Raw genomic sequence first — 22,414 nt, 5'->3', positions numbered from 1 at the left:
TGCACACAACTTCTTTGGATGATGCAGACCTTGCAGGATTTTCAAATCACTTGCACTCCACCTGTCTCTATCTTATGTGATAATACAAGTGCAATCAACATTTCAAAGAATCCAGTCATGCATTCAAAGACCAAGCACATACCAATCAAGTATCACTTCCTCCGGGAACAAGTGCTTGAACAAAAAGTCAAGTTGGAGTATGTTCCTTCTAAAGAACAAGTTGCTGATATTCTCACAAAACCACTGCCCAGGGAGACTTTTGAATATCTCAGACAGAAGCTGGGAGTAGTTGATGCTTCATCCTGCTATTGAAGCTTGTCTGTTCTAAAGAAAAGTTGGTATACGCGTGTTGTATAAGGGATATCCGCGTACATACGTTGATTTATGCAGGTGAAGTCACGTATATGGAGTTCTGAACAGCAAGGGCAGATTCTGATTGGAGAAGGTCTGAGATGGGTGTGACAGAGTCCTTCAGGCACAGTTTCAGGGGGAGCAGTAGGCACAATTTCAGGGGGAGCAGCTTAAAGTCTAATAAAGAATTGTTGGCATTTAGATGCTTTTGGTCCTAGTTCACAACTATTGTTGAAGAGGGAGCACAGAAGGAAATCTTGGTTGCTGATCTAAAAAGATGATTATCAGATGCTGTTGGTGACTTTCATAAGTCTTGGTCTAGTTCTTTCGTCTCTATGTCATGTATCTTTTCTTTGTGATATCTCTTCTATGGTGTCAAGGTCATGTAACGGCCTATGTTGATTTCCCCACTATGCCTGGGATGAATGATGTAATGTAATTGGTTGTTATATGTAAATTTCTGATGTATCCCCTCTTGGTTGGGAGTATGGATGTATGTATTGAGTCTTTTGGTGATAGGAAGGTCCTTTATGATGTATAAGGCTTGGTTCTTTTTGAAGAACATCTTTTGCAGATCTTGCCTACAGTCAGGGGGAGCATGTTCAGCACAGCAGAGCAGAGATATCAGCACATTCACAGGGGGAGCACAGCCCTTTTCCCTTGATGACAAAGGGGGAGAATGATTCTAAGGATCTTGGGGTTGCCATCAAGTCCAAAGGGGGAGATTGTTGGCATTTTGGCACAGGTGTGGCGCTACGGTACAGGTGTTGTCCTTGATGGCAACTCTCTTTGATGACATATCTCAGTCCAGACTACAAGAATGAAGAGAAATTTCATATACGCAGGTTCATTAAGCCCAAGATGCGTATACACGATGGTACGCTATATACTAAGTCGCAGATACGCAGGCTTTGCTATATACGAAGTCGCATATACACGCAGTTTCATGAACAGAAAAGAGCGTACATGTCGAGAAGCTTCCCTTTGGTCCGTGGTAGTTAGTCCTCGGTACTTCAGCCTATGTTTTTGGACCAAGGTATCTCGACAATCGTGTTGATCCCGAGTTTTGAAGTTGATGGTATTGTATTACTATGGTTTTGGCCCGTGGTATTGAGGAGGGCCTAATGCTATATAAGGAGAAGAAGATCATTAGGCTATGGCAATCGAAAAAGTCTTGAATATCTAATGAAGAAAGAGATCTAGTATGCAGGTTCTGGGTTGATGATACATTGCTTGATCTGAGCTAAGGAGAGATCACATCGGTTGATGGAAGGATAGATCGGGATCAAATTGTTTGAAATGAACTATCGGTATATGGTTGACTACGCATATTTTTAGATCTGCATACTGACGCAATGTTATGTTCTGAGTATGACTGATGACTGGTACAGCTGCAAGTTATGAGAAATTATTTTTAGATCTGTACGCAGGTTGGCTTCGGTAAAAGCGCGTGTATACGCGGGTTTATTTCATTGAAGTAGCGTATATATTTTGAAGCTTAATTTTTGGGTTGCAGTTGGATCTGTCTGTTATTGCAGGGTTCTGTAGTCTGCTCTATGTTCTGGTGACTGGGTGTTGACAGGGTTTCAGTGGTTCAGTGATTCAAAATTTGATGATGCTATTATTGGTTGTTTTGTGCTATGAAAAGTGAATGAATCGTGGTCTTCAGATTGAAATGTTGTGCTTCAGGAGTATCCAGTCTGAAAATTGATGAAAAGTGGTACCTGAAGGAAAGAAGATTGTAGGTCAGCACCTACGTACTAGTATCTTAGCTAGTACAAGAGCAAAGGGGGTTGGAGCTCCCTTCCAAGAGAGTTTGGAAAACGAGAGAAGGTTGTAGCCTTCTGCAGGTTGTAGCTTGCGTACTGGTATAAGGCTGCACCAGTACAAAAGATTGTAAACTGAAGTTTCTTATCAAAGAAAGATAGAGACGACTTGCAGCAGGTGGTTTTCACCCACATTGGGTTTCCACCTTATATCATGGTGTTCATGTGTGTGGTTTTTGTGTGATGATCTGTTCTGCACCTGTTTACTTTTAATATGGTTAATAATGTCATGATGCATTTACTGAAGATAAACTAACTAAATCATAAGATTTCTAGTTATACGTTGGTTGCTTTAGACACAGTAGTGTGTACACGCTAGTTCACTTAACTGAAGTAGCGTATATGTTTCTGAGTATTTAAAAAGTTTTATTGATCTGATAATACTGATTCACCCCCCCCCCCTCTCAGTATTATTTCCAACACTCTCTCTCATCTAAATTTCTATAAATTAATTACATCTTAATTTAAATATTTGTTTTCTATTTATTTTAAAGATATTTTTTCTAATTATTTTTATTTTAGATTTAATTAAAAATTATTACAAGAATAATTTTAAATTATTCACTTTATAAAATTTTAATACTTTAAAAATATTTTAAAGTATTAATTTATTTTTTATTATTAAAAATACTATTTAAATAAAAAATTTATAATTTTGCAAAAAAAAAAAATATCATCATATTTTTATTTTTAAAAATAATTTAAACATTTAAAATCCACCATTTTACTAAATATTACCATGACATCATTCGTAGAGTTGAGGCTTCTGTGATCCATAACAAGTTTATGATAGATTTTTCGGCGAAAATCACATGAGAAACCATTTATCGACGCGTTTCGAACCAACCAGTATGGTTCATCGTCCTGACGATGAACCACACTGGTTGGTTCGAAACGCGTCGACAAATGGTTTCTCATGTGATTTTTGCCGAAAAATCTATCATAAACATGACATCATTCGTTATATATATATAATCATCACACATGGTTGATTAAAGTGCTAACCTAGATCCTCTTAAATCGTGATCTACCAAGGGTCGAGATGCATCAAATCTCTTTTCACTCTAAAAAGAGGGTTGATTAAAGTGTCAGCCTATATTCATCTTAACTCAGGATCTTCCAAGGGCTGAGATGCATCAAATCTCTTTTCACTGTAAAAAAGGTTTGCATCTCAAGAGATTTGATCCCTCTCCACACTTGGTAAATCGGAAGTTAAGCATCAAATTTATTTTCACTCTAAAAGAGGTTGCATCTCAAGAGATTTGATCCCTCTCGACACTTGGTAGCTCAGAAGTTAAGATGGATCTAGGCTAGTTTAATATATGTCTTCAAATAGACTATATTCCACGTGAATACCACAATTAAATACCATGTGTTCTCAATACCATAGTCAATATCAAAATTTAATTAACATGTCCAACAATAGCACATTTGGACAAATTCTTATTACGTGTTAAAAAGGAGTTATTTTCAATTTATATTATAATTTGTTACTTACTTTGAACTGATGTAGCTTATTATTAATTCTATTTCAACAAATTTTCTCAATCTCTGAGAGGATATTGCTACTTTAGTGGATTTTAGGGGCATCTCCAACAAAATCTGCAATTTCGATTGGGAATATTGTGTAATAACCTAATTTGGAGCATGTTTATTCTGCTTTATATGTGTAGAATTTACTTTTTTTTTTCACGATTTTAAACAAGTTTATTGACAGTATGGGATTTGTATATTTGAAAACGTGTTGCAAGAAGATTCAAAATAAATGAAGGAATGTAACATCTTGGTATACTCTTGTCATTATATCTGGAATTGTTAAAAGTATGTTTGTAAAAAGTTTATTTCCTCGTCTATCTTTGCAAGACTTAATGAAGATCTAATCAAATTGTATGTTGATAATTGTCACATTTAATTTATTTGAATTATTTTCCAAGCTAAAACCCACTACGATTGATCCATTCACATTGACCTTGACATAAAAATTTATTGCGTTAGGTCCCTGGCATTTTTCTTTGACTTTGAAACCATGTTATGTATGCAGTGTTTCCATTTTCCAGAGATTGAAATTGAGATCAGATTTCCTTTGAATTTAGGTGTTAGGTTAGAAGAGTAAAGTACTCTTTTGTCAAATTAATCTAAAAACTTAAAATTAAATTTCCTTTAACTGCCTAGTAAATGAAGCCTTTTTTTTAATTCTACAAGCTTTATGTATTCGTGCTTGTAAAAAAATTGGGATTATATACATGTGATTTATTGTTTAAAGGGCTGGTTATAAAAAATTTCCTACATTTGCTTTCTATATAATGTGGAGAATTTGGAAGTGCACGAATAGAAGCATTTTTGAGCAACAAATTGTGGACATCAACCTAACTCGTATGAATATCGTTTCCCTCTTTAATGAGAATGGCCCATGGGAGGGTAAGAGTCTAGGAGGTGTGTGAATTTGCATAAAAGTCCTATAAGGAGAATTGGCTCTCCCCTTGTAAGGCTTTTAGAAAACACAGCAAGACAGAGCTAGTAGATGGTCTAAGGTGCACCTTTGAGGTTGGAGTGTGCCTATTTCTTTGTGCAAATTCTTTTGTATATCTTCATCAAGTGTTTACAACTACTTTTCTGGTAATTTTATTTTATTTTCAGAATAAACTATGTTTACAACTACTTTTTCGGTTCTTTGTTTTATTTTTAGGGGAAACTATCATTTGAAATGCTTAGTTTTCTCATCTCTGGTAACAAACTCTTTGAGTATTTCATGGTTGAACTAGATGCAATATATGCATACTTTCAACTACTTTTGCAGTATGTGTTAACAAAATATTTTGGGTATGCTCAATAATAAGAGAAGAGGTTGGTTTTTAGCTTGGATTTCTAGCTTGTGTGCCCCTTTTCTTGAAGAATGCTACTCCCTCACTGAACATAAGATCCTGTTACCCATCATTTTTTTGGGGGGTACTAGACATGATAATAAATGTCCTGAGGAGCAACATGGTCTTAGAATTGGACAAGAAAAAGTTGTCAAAGCACCCTTCCAATCATAGTGAAATTAATAGCCTTCTTGATGCGGTCTTTGTGAAATTGAAAGGAATAGAGGACATTCTATGCAAGAGTTTATTTCATTTGGTTGGGACTGCCATTCAAAAAGTATGTCGCCTAAACTATTGTCTCAAATAGATTAATGTTATAAGTTGTCTCACAAGTTGCGCACAATATATGAGATCTTTTAACAGAGTATCATAATGGTATATTCTTATGCCTATGTTCATTTACCACTTCACATTGCTTCCAACTTCAATGTTTTGGTAAGATAAGTCCTGTGGATATATTCCTCATGGAAAGGAAAGCGTTGTTGTACTATATCAGTTAGCTTTCTCTGAATGAAATTTTTGTATCTTGTTATGGATATAGTGTTGGACATGGGTATCCATATTGATGGGTGCTATCTCTGCAAACCACAGGTGTTGGTACAAGGGAACAACAAATCGTCTTTCAATTCCAATTTCACATACACGGGCGTTGGTACAATGGAACAACAAATCATTTTTTAGTTTCAATCTCTGCAAACACAGGCGTTGGTGCAAGGGAACAACAAATCGTTTTTTTTTTTTTTTTTTTTTTTCACGCAATCTTTAAAAACACAGTTTAAATATCACTTCAAAACTCCCCAACCAAGGATCTTTTTGGAAAATCATTCACAAGTTACCAAATAGACCCTGCTCTACACAAAACCCAGATGGCGGAATTTCGAATTTCATCTTCCTTTGACCAGAAATTGACCCGCAAGTTTTGTGACAGTTTTCCCTTACGAATTTCCCTTCTTTTGTTGGCTTGATACAAAGTGCTCTATATTCTCAAACTTGTAATGTAAATGACTCCTTCCAATACACAAGATTTGATGCAAACCGTGATTAAAATATTAACTTTAATATGGTTCTACAGGTCTATATTTTCGTCTCATCCAAATGTAAAGAACATAGAGAATGCAGTGCATGAATTCCTCATTCAACACAGTAATTTAAAGAAAAAATCAATTTCAATCTTCAGATATTAATATTACGGTTCACAGACCTTACAAATGCATATGAAAACAACTATCACACACACACTTACAAATTTGATTTTCTGATAAAAAACCACTGGTCTAAGAAATGTTGTTCAATTAACTTCAATCTCACATAGAGAAAAAAAACAACGTACCTCTCTCCCACACCAAAAACTTTTAGAAAATGTTCCTCCTCCCCAAAAACTAAAAGCAATTTCACACAGAGAAAAAAAACAACGTACCTCTCTCCCACACCAAAAACTTTTAGAAAATGTTCCTCCTCCCCAAAAACTAAAAGAAATTGTCCAAGAAATGAGTTCACGAATGCGGAACAATTTCCCTTAGCTCTAACTACCTACTAGCTATAAAATCATTTCTTTTAACTAGATGTTCCTAACTAATCTTAACTAAATATCAAAAACTTTTCACAAATAAACTTTAAAATGTTCTAGCCTTGGCATGTGATCAATCCATCACATTGCTAGGTTCTTGGTCTAACTTTAATAACTTATCATTTTTATGTGCTCGGCCTAATGCACCTGCATCATACTCCCTAAGAAAGAAAAATTTTATGAGCTCCTGCTCATAAGATCTTCTATAGAATGACATACTTTATGTAGTGTTGCTTCATCCATCCAAGTAGAATCCTCCATCAGACGGTCTTTCCACTTCACAAGATATTCCAAGTATTCTTTCATTCTGGTCTTCTTGGCAACACATGTTTCCAAAATATGTTCAGCCTCTAAACTCATTTCCAGAAGCATTTGTTTCAACCACTGTTGTTCCTTTCCTTCATCCTGGTCAAGATTTCTAGAAGTTTGATCCGCATCACCGACTGTGTAGGGATACAAACATGCTACATTAGAAATGGGTGAAATGCCAATTCCTAGAGGTAATTCCAACTCATAATCATTCACTAAAAACTTGCAGAGGATCTTACAAGGTCTTATCTTCTTCATTTTCAATTTGTTATATTCTCCCCTTGGAAACCTCTCTTTTCTTAGGTGAGCTAGGACCACATCTCTCACTTCAAAGTTTACCTTTTGCCTGTGTAAATTTGCTCATTGCTTGTATTTGTTACTTGTATATTGTAATATTTGTTTTACTTGCTCGTGCAACTCACTCATGGCTGTTGCAAAATATTCTCCATCAACATTTCCATGCTCAAGCTTTCCCAAGTCTCTTAGCTCAAAAATTCCCCTCGGATGCATGTCGTACAAGATCTGAAATGGAATTTTTCCTGTGCTCTTATTTGGTGAGTCATTATAGGCAAAGTCAGCCTAGGCTAGCACATGATCCCATTGCTTTGGTTGGTTGCCTACTAAACTCCTCAACAAATTACCCAAAATTCTATTTATAAACTATTTTTGCGCATCAGACTATGGATGATAGGTTGAGCTAAAATTTAACTTAGTCCAAAGTTTCTTCCACAGGGTCCTCCATAAATGTCTGGCGGATCTTGTGTCCCTATCAAAGATTATACTTTTTGGCAAGCCATGCAACCGAAAAATCTCATCAGAAAACAAATTAGCCACATGGGTAGCATCACTAGTTTTGGAACACGGAATGAAATGAGTCATCTTATAAATATATCCAAAACTACAAGGATTGAATCATTACCTTGTTGAGTTCAAGGTAAACCCAAAACAAATTCCATACTCACTAAATCCCAAGGTCTGTTTGGAATGGGTAATGGCATGCATAGTCCAGCATTCTAACTTCTCCCTTTCACATGTTGACATACCCTGCACTTACTCACATACCTTTGTACATCTGCTTTCATCTTAGGCAAAAAATAGAAGTGACTCAGCTGCCCAAGGGTTTTCTCAACACCAAAGTGTCTAGCCAACCTGCCATTATTCTTTTCTTGGACCAAGTTTTCCCTCATTGAGAAATTGGGAATACATAGCTGATTATTCTTGAACAATAGCCCATCCTGCAACATAAACTCTTTCCATGGACTGCTGTCCCTATTGATTGGATTTTTACACGCTGCAAAAGCTTCTTTAAAATCAACATCAATGTCATACAAGTCCTTCAAATAATCAAAGCCTAAAATTTGTATTTGACTTTCTTACATGATTAAGCATCTCCTACTTAAGGCATCAACAACCTTATTTTCCTTCACACTAATGTGCTTCAAAACAAAAGTGAAATTTTGAAGGAACTCCACCCACTTTGCATGTTTATGATTTAACTTATGTTGTTGCATAATGTATTGTAAGGTAGAATTATCCATGTATAGAATAAATTCCTTATGCATCAAGTAATGCCTCCAATGCTTCAAAGCTTGAACCAACGCATAAAATTATTTGTTGTAGGAAGAGTATTTATGTTTTGACTCATTTAACTTCTCGCTGAAATATCCAACGGGCTTATCTTCTTGGCTCAGTACAACTCCAATGGCTGTCCCACTATCATCACATCTCACTTGAAAGGGCTGATTGAAGTCTGGTAACTTCAACACCGACTTCTTAATGATCTTCTTCTTCAATAGTTGATTTTTTTTTTTGGCTGTTGTTATCCAATAATATGGTTGCCTATTCTTCTTGATGGTGTCAATGATAGGTGCACAAATGCCACTAATTCTTGATAAATTTTCTGTGGAAGCTGACTAAGCCATGAAAAATTCTCACCTCAAAAATGTTCTTAGATGAGGGCCAATTTACAATTTCCTCTATCTTCTTCGGATCCATTTTCAAGCCATCCGTAGAAATGACAAAACCTAAGTATACCATACCGCTTTTCATAAAATAACACTTCTTCATGTTAATCAATAGCTTTTCTCACCGCAATCTCTATAAAACATACTTCAAATGTCTCAAGTGCTCTTCTTTAGTTTGACTGAAAATTAAAATGTCATCCAAGTAAAAAATGACAAAATTACCAATGAACTCCTTCAAGACTTCATTCATCAACGCATAAAGGTACTGGGTACATTTGACAAGCCAAATAGCATGACCATCCACTCGTACAAGCCTTCATTGGTCTTGAAAGTTGTCTTCCACTCGTCTCCTTCTCTAATATGAATTTGATGATAACCACTTTTTAGGTCAATCTTTGAGAAGTAAGTTGCCCCACCCAAGAAATCCATCATATCATCCATCTGTGGCAATGGAAACCTGTAATGAATGGTGATCTTGTTGATTGCTCTAGAGTCAGTGCACATTCTCCATTCTCCACCCTTCTTTGGACTTAGTATTGTAGGTACGACACACAGACTCAAAATTTCTCTTATTAGTCCTTTTTCCAACAATTCTTGGACTTTCTTCCTCACTTCCTCATTCTCTTTGGGTGTCATTCAATATGTAGACTTGTTCGGAATACTTGCTCCTGGTATTAAGTCTATGTGATTATTGATGCTTCTTTTGGGTGCCAATTCACTTGGAAAATCATCAAATACAATATCATGAAAATAATGCAACAACTCCTGAACTTCAATAGGTAAATCTACAATTTCAGTGTGTAGAAGTACTGCATAGCTTACCTTTTCTTCTTCCATCTGTTGTAGAAATTCCTTTCCACTAAGCAATAGTGCTTTTGGGCTACTTGTTTCAGTTGTACCTTCCTCTTTCAATGGTACAAGAGTGTGCTTGATGCCATCCTTTTCAAACTTATAACAATTTCTCTCTCCATCATGTGTCACCTTCCTATCAAACTACCATGGATGACCCAAAAGAATGTGACAAACATCCATTGGCATTATGTCACAGACCACCTTGTATTTATACTTGCCTATCTGAAACTCAACTTCACTTTGTTCATGTACCAACAATTGGTCTCATTTTTGCAACCGTGATACCTTATAAGGTGTGGGGTGCTTAATCTTTTTCAATCCCAATTTTCCACCATTTCTTGGGAGATTAGATTGTTCATACTTCCGCTCTCAATCACCAATTTGCAGCATTTGCCTTTTGCCTTACACATTATCTTGAATAAGGATTTCCTTTGGACTGGTTCAATGATCTCCTTTGCTAGTTTTAACAGGACTTTGTGCATCATCAACACCTCTCCAGTCTCCGATAGATTCTCTACCTCGGGTACTTGTGCCTCTACTAATTCAGTTTGAGCTATGCATGCACCTTGATGTCCCGTATTGTCATTCTCAAAACATTCAAAAGATCGGTGATCCAATTTGTTACATCTGTAACACTGGTAGATAGTTTCTCTTCCTCTTCCTCTACCTCTACCTCTCTGGCATGGTCTTCCTCCTCTGCTGCCACCTTCTTTCTCTTACTTCTCTTGCTGATTTGAGTTTCCTTCATCATTCTTTTGTGCAGGAAGCTTTCCTCTTCCATTTTTCTGTCCTTTCCCTTTGGTAAAACCACATCCTCTGCCACATCTTTTCTTCCTAGCTATCATTTCTTCTGTCTTCAAGGCACAATAGTATGCTTCCTTTATTGTCCTTAGAGAAAGTATGTTGATTTCATCTTGGATATCTAACCTCAAACCATTGATATACCTTGTTGTCTTCTCTGGGGTATCTTCTACATAGCCTTCTATCAAATTCACCTTGTAAAACTCTTTGGTGTAGTCCCTCACTGTCATTATCTTTTGTTTAGGATTTTGCATTTGTTTGTAAAGAGTTAGCTAGTAATCCTTTGGCAAGAACTTACTCTTCATCTTTGCCACCATTCTATCCCAACTCTTGATCAATGGTTTGTCCTTCTTCCTTCTTTCAGCCTGTACATCGTCCCACCATAGTGCAACATGGTATTTCAACCTTGTCACAACAAACTTGACTCTCTTATCCTCATCAATTTCCTCGTACTCAAAATACTTGTTGATTTCACTGATCCAATAAATTATATTCTCATATTTCAAACTGCCATCGTAAATAGAGATTTCAAGCTTTGACCTTGAACTTGAGCTCAATACTACTCTCAACAACTTAATCTTAGCAGCTTCTTCAACAGGTGTTGCTCCTTCTTCTTCAAGTTCCTCTTCGACCTCACTAACATCTCCACCTTCAGGATCCCGTTGTCTCCCTACTTCCATGGCTTCTAACCAAACTTGCAGTCTCCTTATCTCTTCCCGGAGTTCTGCATTACCCACAGGTCTGCCTCTGCGACCTCGTGCCCTTCCTGCTCGCCTATTCATCTCTCTATATTGTAGAGACCAACAACATTAAGGCTCTGATACCACAAATTGATTGCTGCTATCTCTACAAACCACATGCGTTGGTACAAGGGAACAACAAATCGTCTTCCAGTTTCAATTTCTCAAACATAGGTGTTGTTGCAAGGGAACAACAAATCATTTTTTCAATTTCAATCTCTACAAACACAGGCGTTGATGCATGGGAATATCAGATCATTTCTTTTCAGTCACACAGTTTGTAAAAACACAGTTTAAAGATCACTTCGGAACTCCCCAACCAAGGATATTTTTGGAAAATCGCTCATGTGTTACCAAACAGACCCTACTCTGCACAAAACCCAGATGGCGGAATTTCAAATTTCGTCTTCCTTTCATCCGAAATTGACCTGCAAGTTTGGTGACGTTTTCCCTTATGAATTTCCCTTCTTCTGTTGGTTTGATACAAAGTACTTTGTATTCTCAAACCTGTAATGTAAATGACTCCTTCCAATACACAAGATTTGATGCAAACCATGATTAAAATATTAACTATAATATGGTTCTTTAGGTCTATATTTTCGTCTCATCCAAATGTAAAGAATAGAGAGAATGCAATGCATGAATTCCTCATTCAACACAGTAATTTAAAGACCAAATCAATTTCAATATTCAAATATTAATATTACGGTTCACAGACCTCACAAATGCATATGCAAATAACTATCTCACACACACTTAGAAATTCAATTGGCTAATAAAAAACCATTGGTCTAAGAAATGTTTTTCAGTTAACTTCAATCTCACACAGAGAAAAATACAGCGTACCTCTCTCCCACACCAAAAACTTTTAGAAAATGTTCCTCCTCCCCAAAAGATAAAATAATTTGTCCAAGAAATGAGTTCACGGATGTGAACCAATTTCCCTTAGCTCTAACTACCTACTAGCTATAAAATCACTTCTTTTAACTAGATGTTCCTAACTAATCGTAGCTAAATATCAAAAACTTTTCACAAATAAACTTTGAAATGTTCTAGCCTTGGCATGTGATCAATCCATCACATTGCTAGGCTCTTGGTATTGTATTTTAATCACTTATCATTTTTATGTGCTTGGCCTAACACTTGCATCACATATTGAGGAGAGGTTGGGTCTACGATGGAAGATAAAACTATAGCAAGAATGTTAGGTCCCTATACTACTAGTATAACCCCTTATTGTTATTAGTGCAACCCCCCCTGAAGAGGCTGAATTCTAAGGCATTTATCTTTCTTTTCTACCTTTTTGTGAGCTGGTTTCATAACATTTGGTATCAGAGCTGACATAACAATAATAATGTAAGGGCACAATACTAACAATATGGGGACTACATGGGCACAACAATATAATAAGGGGGTTGCACTAATAACAATAAGGGGCTACACTTGTAGTATAAGGACCTAACACAATGTAGTCTCCTCACATTGTGAATTGATGAATTTGAGAGTGCATGGAATAGAAGTGTGGGAGCTCTTCTCCTCGTCAACAGTATTCCATTCTACGTATCTAGAATATGTTTGAGGATATTAAAGATTTAACTTTTCCCTTGTTGATATTGCATAGTTTCTTGAATCCCCACGAATTTCTATTCCCTTGAGGTTTTCTTGGCGGTTCATCTTCACAATGGATCTATTATTCATTTCAAGAATATTGATTTAAGTATCTAGTTTGAGCAACACATACAGTGTGTCTTCATTGTTAGAACTAAGGTATTATCTCTACAGAACCAAAGAGGAAACCATGACGACAAATTTTAGCTTAGCAAACAAGACTATGTTGAATTAGGGTCAGTTTCATGGTAAATTTGGCCAAACCCTAGGTATACTTGGAGGATTTGAGCCTAAGGCATGGTGGGGTGCATAATAGACTTCTTGGTTGTGCAAGGTAGATTTTTCGCAATTATGGAGTGGACTGTAAAGGAAAGAAAGTAGCTCTAGATCTCAAAGTTATCAAAAAGATCTTGTTTTGATATCATTAAGATGTTGGAGATGAATAATTTCATGCATTAAATAATTTTTATTGATGTGAGTCTTAATTACATTTCAAATATAGATTATCACTAAAATCATGAAAGACTTCTAAAATTTGAACCTAAAACTCAAACCAAATAGTCTACATGGTTTCAATATTATCCCTTATATATTTATAAATTTAAAAAAATATATATCTTAATTTTTTATCTAATAGTTAAGGTTATACGTTTTACTCTATTTAAATTTGAAATGTAAAAACTAAATAGCTGGTTCTATTTTATACTACATTATGTATTTTAATAATTTAATAAAAAACCATAATAATTATATATATTTTTAATTATATTTAATCATCAAATTACTTTTAACAATTTATCCATCATAAAATTCTCTCCAATTCTACCTCTTTCTTCTTGTATTAAAGAAAAAATCTTTATAAAAAACAATTCATAAATCACACTTTAAAGAATGGTGTGAAAGACAAGACATAACATCACAAAATACACATTAAATTTTTTTTTAGTAAAAGAGGAGACATAGTAGCATCAAATCACACCTTAAAGAGGTGTTTTTGTAAAAAGACAAGACATAACTTCACACATTAAAGAAGGGGTCTTTGTGAAACACAAGACATAACATCACACATTAAAGAAGGGATCTTTGTGAAAGACAAGACCTAACATCACACATTAAAGAAGGGATCTTTGTGAAAGACAAGACCTAACATCACACATTAAAGAAGGGATCTTTGTGAAAGACAAAATGAATAAGTTGCAAGTTGAAGTATTTACACGCCATGTAATCATGTAGTCAATGAGGAGAGATGTTGAAACACTGGTCAAGGGTCAATGCAAAAGGTGAGCCGCATCGTTAGTGAGTCAACGGTCAATGCAAAAGGTGAGCCACATCCTTGGTGGGTCAAGGGTCAATGCAAATACTGGTCAATGAAAGTAAGTAATTAGTTTCTTGGTTATCCATACTAATCACATCACGTGCGTCTTTTGAGTCAACAATTTTACCTCTACTCTACTCTACTCTACTCACACCCACGGACCACCGTAAAGAGACACAGATGTTCCTTTCACCTTAACCGTCAACCAACTTATGCAATCAAATTGTTGATTATTTGCTTTTAATGGTTGTAAAATTTATGGTAAGATTTCCGTTCATTATTTTTATAACTTCTTAAGTTTTTATGGGTTGTTTTCCTTATTTTCAGATTTCTTTTCATAAATTTTTTATTACAATTTGTTTTGACGGTTTATTAAACCTGTTGTAGGTATAGTATAAACAGATATAATATAAGGTATTTAGTTTCTCTTTTGATTGGATGTTAGTTTGTTTTGACCAAAAAATTATGTCGTATATCTTTAATATTACGAATTCAATTTTTGTTATTTTTTATTATTATTTAAATTTATTTATTTGGAAAGTGATTGGTTGAAGTCTTATTATAATGGGTTGTTTAGTAACTTCCATTTCTATTAATTACTATTTTTTTGTTTTATTTCAATTTTTTTTTTTTTTTTTTTTTTTTTTTTGATTTATCTATTATTTCTATTTTCATGAATTATAATTTTCTCATATTATTTTCAATTTAAAATGACTTATTATTATATTAAAAACATATTTTAATGAATTTAATTATAAACTATTATATATTAATAAAAATAAAACATATGTATCTTAATATAAACAATATTAAATTATCATATTTCTTAATTTTTGGCTATGACATTCAACAATACAATATTTTATTAGTTGTTTTATTTTTTTATGAAATCTTTGTCTTTGTTATTTTTTTGTTTTATTAAACTATATTTAAACAAGTGGCGAGTACTAGCTACTATGTAACTTTTGTTATAATTTAAAATTTAAAATTAATATATATATATATATATATATATAATATATATATATATATATATATATATATATATATATATATATATATATATATATATATATTTATATTTTTTTTGTAAAGCTTGGCAGGTCCATCCATTTTCTATTATATATTAGGCAAATTTACACCACACAAATTGACTGAGTGGCCTCAACTTGCCCCGAGGGGAAACCAAGTCTGTTGGCCACCGGTCAGCATTATACGCCATCCAAAAACAAAATTGCTCCAGTCTTTCTAGAAAAGCTAGATAAGTCTCAGTCTCATGTCCAAATATTATATAACTGTAATAACTAACATATGCAACAAGAAATTTAAAAGCTACCCGCATAAACAAAAACTAAGCATGAGGAATCTAGTCTTTTTGCTCATTCTACTCATTAGAGACAGAGGCTACAGGAGCAAGATCTTCAGCAGTTGCCCTTGGCATTCCATACAGCTCCAAGATGCAAGGGATGTGACGGTCAATATGATCCATGTGCAACTGAAATAGGATTTTCTCCATGTCTTTTTTATAACTGGGCAGGCCCTGCATTGTGACTGCCATTCCCACAGAGATTTGTTCCATCGCTTTGCAAACAGACTTTTCATCAAGAAGTACAAGTATAGGATGTGTTTGAACTGCGTAATGCTACCTCGTGTATTCCCTGGATCAGGAACCATCGTCCTCCAGTCGTCTATCTCTTTGTTTGGTTCACTTTCCTATTTTATCTCTGCTTCCAAGTCATCAATCAGCTTCAGAATTCCTTCATCTGTTTCATCCTGGTATGTCGTTGTTGCCTCTGTTATGAGGTGCTCAACAGGCTTACGACCCTTGTGACCTTCCGTCGTGCTCGGCCTCTTGGTTGCTAGGTGCGCCGGGCCCCTACTGCCACGACCATGCCCTCTCTTTGCTGGAGCCATACTCTGTTTAGTGATGCCCTGTGGATAGTCAAACAAAGTTAGGTCCATCAACCTATTTGCATCATCCCAACGCAAATGTTCATACGATGCCTCTTTGCCATGCTTCGCCTTCTGCAGGTTAAGGTATCCGAGAGCCCATAAGTGGCCAGGGGAATTGGGTTTTGAACGTTGCTCCCTGGGCTCCTCACAGTGCCCCTCCCCCTTGTCATGGTGCAATTGACTATCATCCCACTGCAACTAGAGCCAAGCCCACAGGCCCGTCCAGAGCCTAGCTCTGCATTTGTTATCATACCCGCTTGCAACTCCCTCATCTAGCAGCTGCCCGCCATGGTTATGCTTGTACCGCCCAGGGTCCCTAGCCACGCCCTTGCTACCATGTAGATGCCCATTTTCCCAGGGTTTTCTCTGCATTCGACTAACATGGCTAATATCCCGACCCCCTGCCCATGACTCTTTCTTACCTCTCCCTTCACTACTCAACCCCCAAGACATGGAATGCCCATTATCCCCTATTCCCCTGGTCTGAGCAACTAAGTAGGGGCCTGTGTCTCTGCTCGACCTAGCATTACCAATGTCGCTGCCAAGATTCTGACTTAAATGCGATAAAAACAAAACGCAAAGCTAGGCCATGGCCCTCCCTTTCCTCCCCATGTTTCTCCCATATTGCGCTAAGCCCCATTGGGACGGCCTCTTGCTCCTCCCTTCCCCCCAGCGAAACCCCCACCAACTCATGTAATTGATGCAGGAACCCAACCAGATCATAGAAATGATGCAGGAATGAGACCGAATTACATACCAGAGAGCCGTTGCTAGCCCGCAGCCAAGGTGCCTTCGCCTCTCTTCAGCTCTGAGTCGCCTTTCGTCTCCACTGCAATTTTCTCTTGCCCGGCACGTCGAATGCCATACCCATCTCCTCCTCCCTACCTTATTCCTCCCTTTACTACCTTGCTAGCCCACTGACCATGCATTCATGGCTAAGGACACCGCACCCCCTACCTTGAGCATGTGGAGGATGGCGGTAGTTATTGTCTTTATACAAACCATATTACATCGAAGCCTATCGCCTCTGACAACCTCTCTCATCCCAATCATAAGATTAAATTAATATTATTAATAATTATTTGAAATGATATTTTTTATAAAATAATCTACTAATAATACAAAAATAGAGTTTCTTATAACTATTAACTTATTTCCTTATATTTCTTTAAACTTATTTCCTTATATTTCTTTAGGTTTAAAAGAAAATAAGATCTTAGCTCTTACTCCATGATCATAGAGCAATTTCAACGTAACAATATTGACAATCGTGAAGCAATTTCAATGTAATAGTATTGGTATGAATGCTCAAGCTCTTTTAGGCCTTGTCAAAATTATCTCTAATGCGAATATGTGCTTTTTACTAGTATACAAAACTGCATACTAATTGCAATAATTGCAATTTAACTTTTTAAGGAGAAAAAGTGAAGAAATAAAGATGTCATAAGAATATAGTCGATATATGTTATGATTTGATTATTATTATATATTTAATAATTTTTTCTTGCTAAAATATTTTTAAAAATATTAGTGGGCAAAAAGGTTAAATTTTTTTTTTTTTTTTTTTTTTTTTTTTTCCGAAGGTGGTAAAACCTATCAACTCAGGTGTCAAACCAACAGTGAGGAAATTATAATTAGATATCAAAAAGTTGAAATTGCACGATATTTATATGATAAGAATTTTTATTTCCCTCTAAAATATTATTTTAAATAATTTTTTATTTTTAAATAAATTATTATTTTTTATTATTATTTTAAAATAAATTGTTATTTTAAAATTAAAATTTTATTTGGTGATTTATTTTTTTTAGTTTTTTTAATATAAAATAAAAAATATTTTAAAGATTTTTTTAAAACAAATTTTAGATTTTTGTATTCAAGCTTCTATGATTTATCGTGAATTAAACAAAGTCTTTTGGTAGAAATCACATGAGAAATTTTTTTGGCTAAAGCTTTTCGAACCAACAAGTGTGATTCATCATCAGAACTAGATGAAGAGGGAGACCATAGGAAATGCTTAAATAGAGAGCAATTTAGAGACATAATTTCAAGTAACGACTATATTTGAACAATAATGTTTAAATTATAATATTAATTTATTAAAATTAGGTCGTCAAAATTATAGTGGCCTCGGGAGACTCCTCTCCAAGCTTTTTGAGCATAGGAATAAAATCTTAAATCAAACTAATAATTTGTTTCTTTAGGTTGGATAGACCAAAATTTGGTCTCAATAGACGTTAACCATTATCATCATCATCATTAATATATTAAAAACAAATATTATTAGTAACGACTATATTAAACAGCTAGTTTTTGAAAAAAATATTTAAATAATGATACTATTTTATTAAACAACTAGTTTTTGAAAAATAATATTTAAATTAATTTATTAAAACCAAATATTACTAGTTCTTGAAAAATAATATTTAAATAATGACATTAGTTTATTAATTTATTAAAATATTAATATGTAGCGGCTATATTAAATGGCAAGTTTTTGAAAAAATTATTTAAATAATGATATTATTTCATTAATTTATTAAAAATATTAATAGGTAACGGCTATATTAAAACGCTAGTTTTTGAAAAATAATATTTAAATTAATTTATTAAAACCAAATGTTACTAGTTAAAAATAATATTTAAACAATGATATTAGTTTATTAATTTATTAAAATATTAATATGTAACGACTATATTAAACGGCTAGTTTTCGAAAAATAATATTTAAACTATGATATTAGTTTATTAATTTATTAAAAACAAATATTAATAAGTAACCACTATATTAAACAACTAGTTTTTAAAATAAACTAACTGTTTAATATAGCCGTTACTAGTATTTAACCTTAATATTATATACAAAACTTTAATTTAAAATTTTAAAATATTTTATTAATTAAATAACATTATATTTTTTAACAAGATTTTATTTATGTGAAAAAATAAATTGTTTATGGGTTTTGGATAGATGGTAATTCGATGCGTTGTTGTTAAAATGTTGTTAAAATACTTTTGGATGTAAGTCACTAGTGTAATTCCCTCCTTTATTCAAGTGTTGTTCTTGGACATGATCATGATATTGTTAAAACATTTTTGGATATTAAGTCACCAATTCAATTCCTCATCCTATTCAGATGTTATTCTTGGACATGATCATGATGTTGTTAAAACACTTTTGGATGTTAAGTCACCAACTCAATTCCCCACCCTATTCACCTATTATTTTTGGACATAGCCAAGATATTGCCTCACTAATACTGAACTTGATTCGTGCTATTATAACTGAACTTGATTCGTGTTATTATAAATTTAACTTTTATTATTACTTTTTAATGATATTATGGATTTACACCTTGCATGCTCTTTGTACAATTTTTTAAAATTTCCTGATTAATTGATAATCTATGGATTTTTTAAAAATAATTCTATAATAAATTTTTGGAAAATTGTGTGGTTGTGGAAAAAAAAGAAATCCTTGAAAAAGAATTACCAAACCAATAATTATTACTCGGTTATACACAAGTTGCAATGTCTCGGTTAGTTGATAACGTATGGATTGTTTTTTTTCAATGGGTGGGAAAACCTATCATAACTCAATTGTCAAACGAGCAGTGAGGACAACCATACACAAGTTGCAATGTCTTGGTTAGTTGATAACATATGGATTGTTTTTTTTCAAAAGGTGGGAAAACCTATCATAACTCAATTGTCAAACGAGCAGTGAGGACAACCATCTCTAGCTTTTGGATTTTTTTCAACATGTGGGAAAACCTATCATAACTCAGTTGTCAAACCAACGGTGAGCAGTGAGGACAACCATCTCTAGCTGGTGGATAGCAAATGCAGTTGACTCATCACCGTTATTCAAGGAAAACAACCAGGCCACAAATAACCACGCGACCTAGAATAACCTACCGTTATTGAAGGAAAACCACGCCATCTAGAATAACCTATTGTGGTCCATAAGGGGGCATGCCTCTAGATCTTGAGGCGTTAACATTTTCCTTGAATGTGAGGAAAACAAGCTCTTAGCCAAACAAAAATAATTTTAGAACATACTCCAAACCCAAACATATAATTATCATATATATATATATATATATATATATATATATATATATATATATATATATATATATATATATATATATATATATATATATATATATATATATATATATATATATATATATATATATATATATTCATAGATACTTTATATAATACAGGTTTGAAAAAATATAATAATTTTTGGAAAAAAAGCCTACTTCAAATCCTCCCAACTTCAATAGCAAATCAACTCTCCTAAAATCATAATGTAGCATGCTGCCAGTGTCCCAATCTAAATTTCCCAGAATAGTGTAGCACATTCCTTGTTCATGCCGAATGAAATAATCTTAAATTTCTTGGTTTATGTAACGACCCATCTATAAATATATATATAAGAAACTAATTAAGAGGGGCTCCAAGTATAAAGTTATAATGTTATATTAAAAGAAATATATAATAAAACAATGTGATATATTAAATATAATGTTTAAATGATATATTAAATCATAATGTGGTATATACGATATAAAGGTTATATTAAAAAGAATATTTAATAAAAATATCATATGATTTCAAAACATAAACATATATATTCACGACCTTAAAGGAGATAAGGAAGGAATGCATAAGGGAGGAGCGTGTCATCACAGGCTGAGCGGTGGGCTGCAGATGGAAGAGTGGCCACCACCAAACAACAGGATAAAACCACAGGACAATGATTTGGGAAGGGGAGAAAAATAGAGGGAAGAATTGTGAAGGAGGAGGAAATCATCCCCAGGAAGAGCTTGAGTGTTCTAAGGTTCTGGGCACGGGGGAATAGTCGGCTTCTGTTAAGAAGCTTACTGGATTGAGAAGCCAGGTTCTGCTCAGTTTGGCTAGGTGGATTCGGTCTTTTGGTAACTGTAGCAGCGCAGCCAGAGGCATCTTCAACCGCAGGGCACTAGTAGCTTCAACCACAGGGCACAGGTAGGTACCTCTGCAGTTCTGTTAATCGATTTTGTCAGACTTCGGAAAACTGTTTACAGGTTAATGATATAAATCCCTTACTGTTTTTTTTGCATCTGTTTACAGTGTTTACATTTGGTATCAGGGCGTAGCTTAAACCCTTTCGACCTTACCAGCCCTACACATGGTGTAATTCTCTGTTGAATTTTATTTCTGTTGAATTTACTGTTTGAAACGTCGCCTGATGCAGAAATTTATTTTTCCTTGATTCTGCGTACATAAATTTATCTCCCTGCCCTTTTGAAGATACATAAACATTGCTGATAAGCATGTTTTAACTGTCTCGCTCAGCCAGTAATAAATCTTACAGAACTCATTCTCTGTTTTGACTTCATTTTCAAATTTCCAGTACTCTGATGCTAGTGGCAATTTTGTTTTTTCCAATAGTCTACTGGAGTCAATTTTGGTCTCCCTGATCACACCTCTAGTCTCTGGAAATGAGTGTTTTTTCATTTTTATTTTTTTATTTTATTTTATTTATTTTTATTTATTTTATTTATTTATTTTCCACTTTGCACATACTTCCACGCTTTCTGGACTATGTGCTCCATCCAAATAGAAAACCAACCGACCAGAATCAACATCTCCATCATATTGCAGTGTTCATTATGCATCGTGTATGAACCGGGAATAACCTGTGCACAACCTAGAATATCGGCCATTGAAAGCCTCTGGCAAGTAACCTTCTTCAATTACTTGGAGCATGAACATCATGCCTCATGTCAGTTAGAGCCTTTCATTTCAAACCTTGTAATAAACCAGAAATCCATAAAATTAACAATCAATATTTCCAAAAAGGACACATGAACAAGCACTCTCTGTCAGATTAAAATCTTCTAAATGTCCAGTTCTCCTAAGCCAAGAATGACAGAGGGCAATTGCTAGGCTTGCATTAATATATATTGATGATCACCAGCCAAGCTTAGCTTCATACTTCCAAGCATTCTAGTCTCCAATGGCAATATTGCATGGAGAGGAATCGATAACTGGGATGTTGTATCTTTCAAAATTTCCATTGCTTCTTCAGGATTAAGCTATTATGAATGCTGGAACTTGAGGCTTCATAAGTCTCACAAGGCATCTAAAGAAATGTGAGACTGTGTTTGAAATGTGAGACTATGTTTGAAAAATAAGAACAGAATTCAGTGTTTTAAGCTAAGAGAATAGAGACAGTACTAAGAGATAGATTGGGAAATATTGATGGTATCA

Source organism: Pinus tabuliformis, chromosome 9, assembly GCF_031772625.1.
Source record: "Pinus tabuliformis cultivar Carrire ecotype Pingquan chromosome 9, CPIR1, whole genome shotgun sequence".
Classification (NCBI taxonomy): Eukaryota; Viridiplantae; Streptophyta; class Pinopsida; order Pinales; family Pinaceae; genus Pinus; species Pinus tabuliformis.
This window is presented reverse-complemented; position numbering follows the sequence as displayed.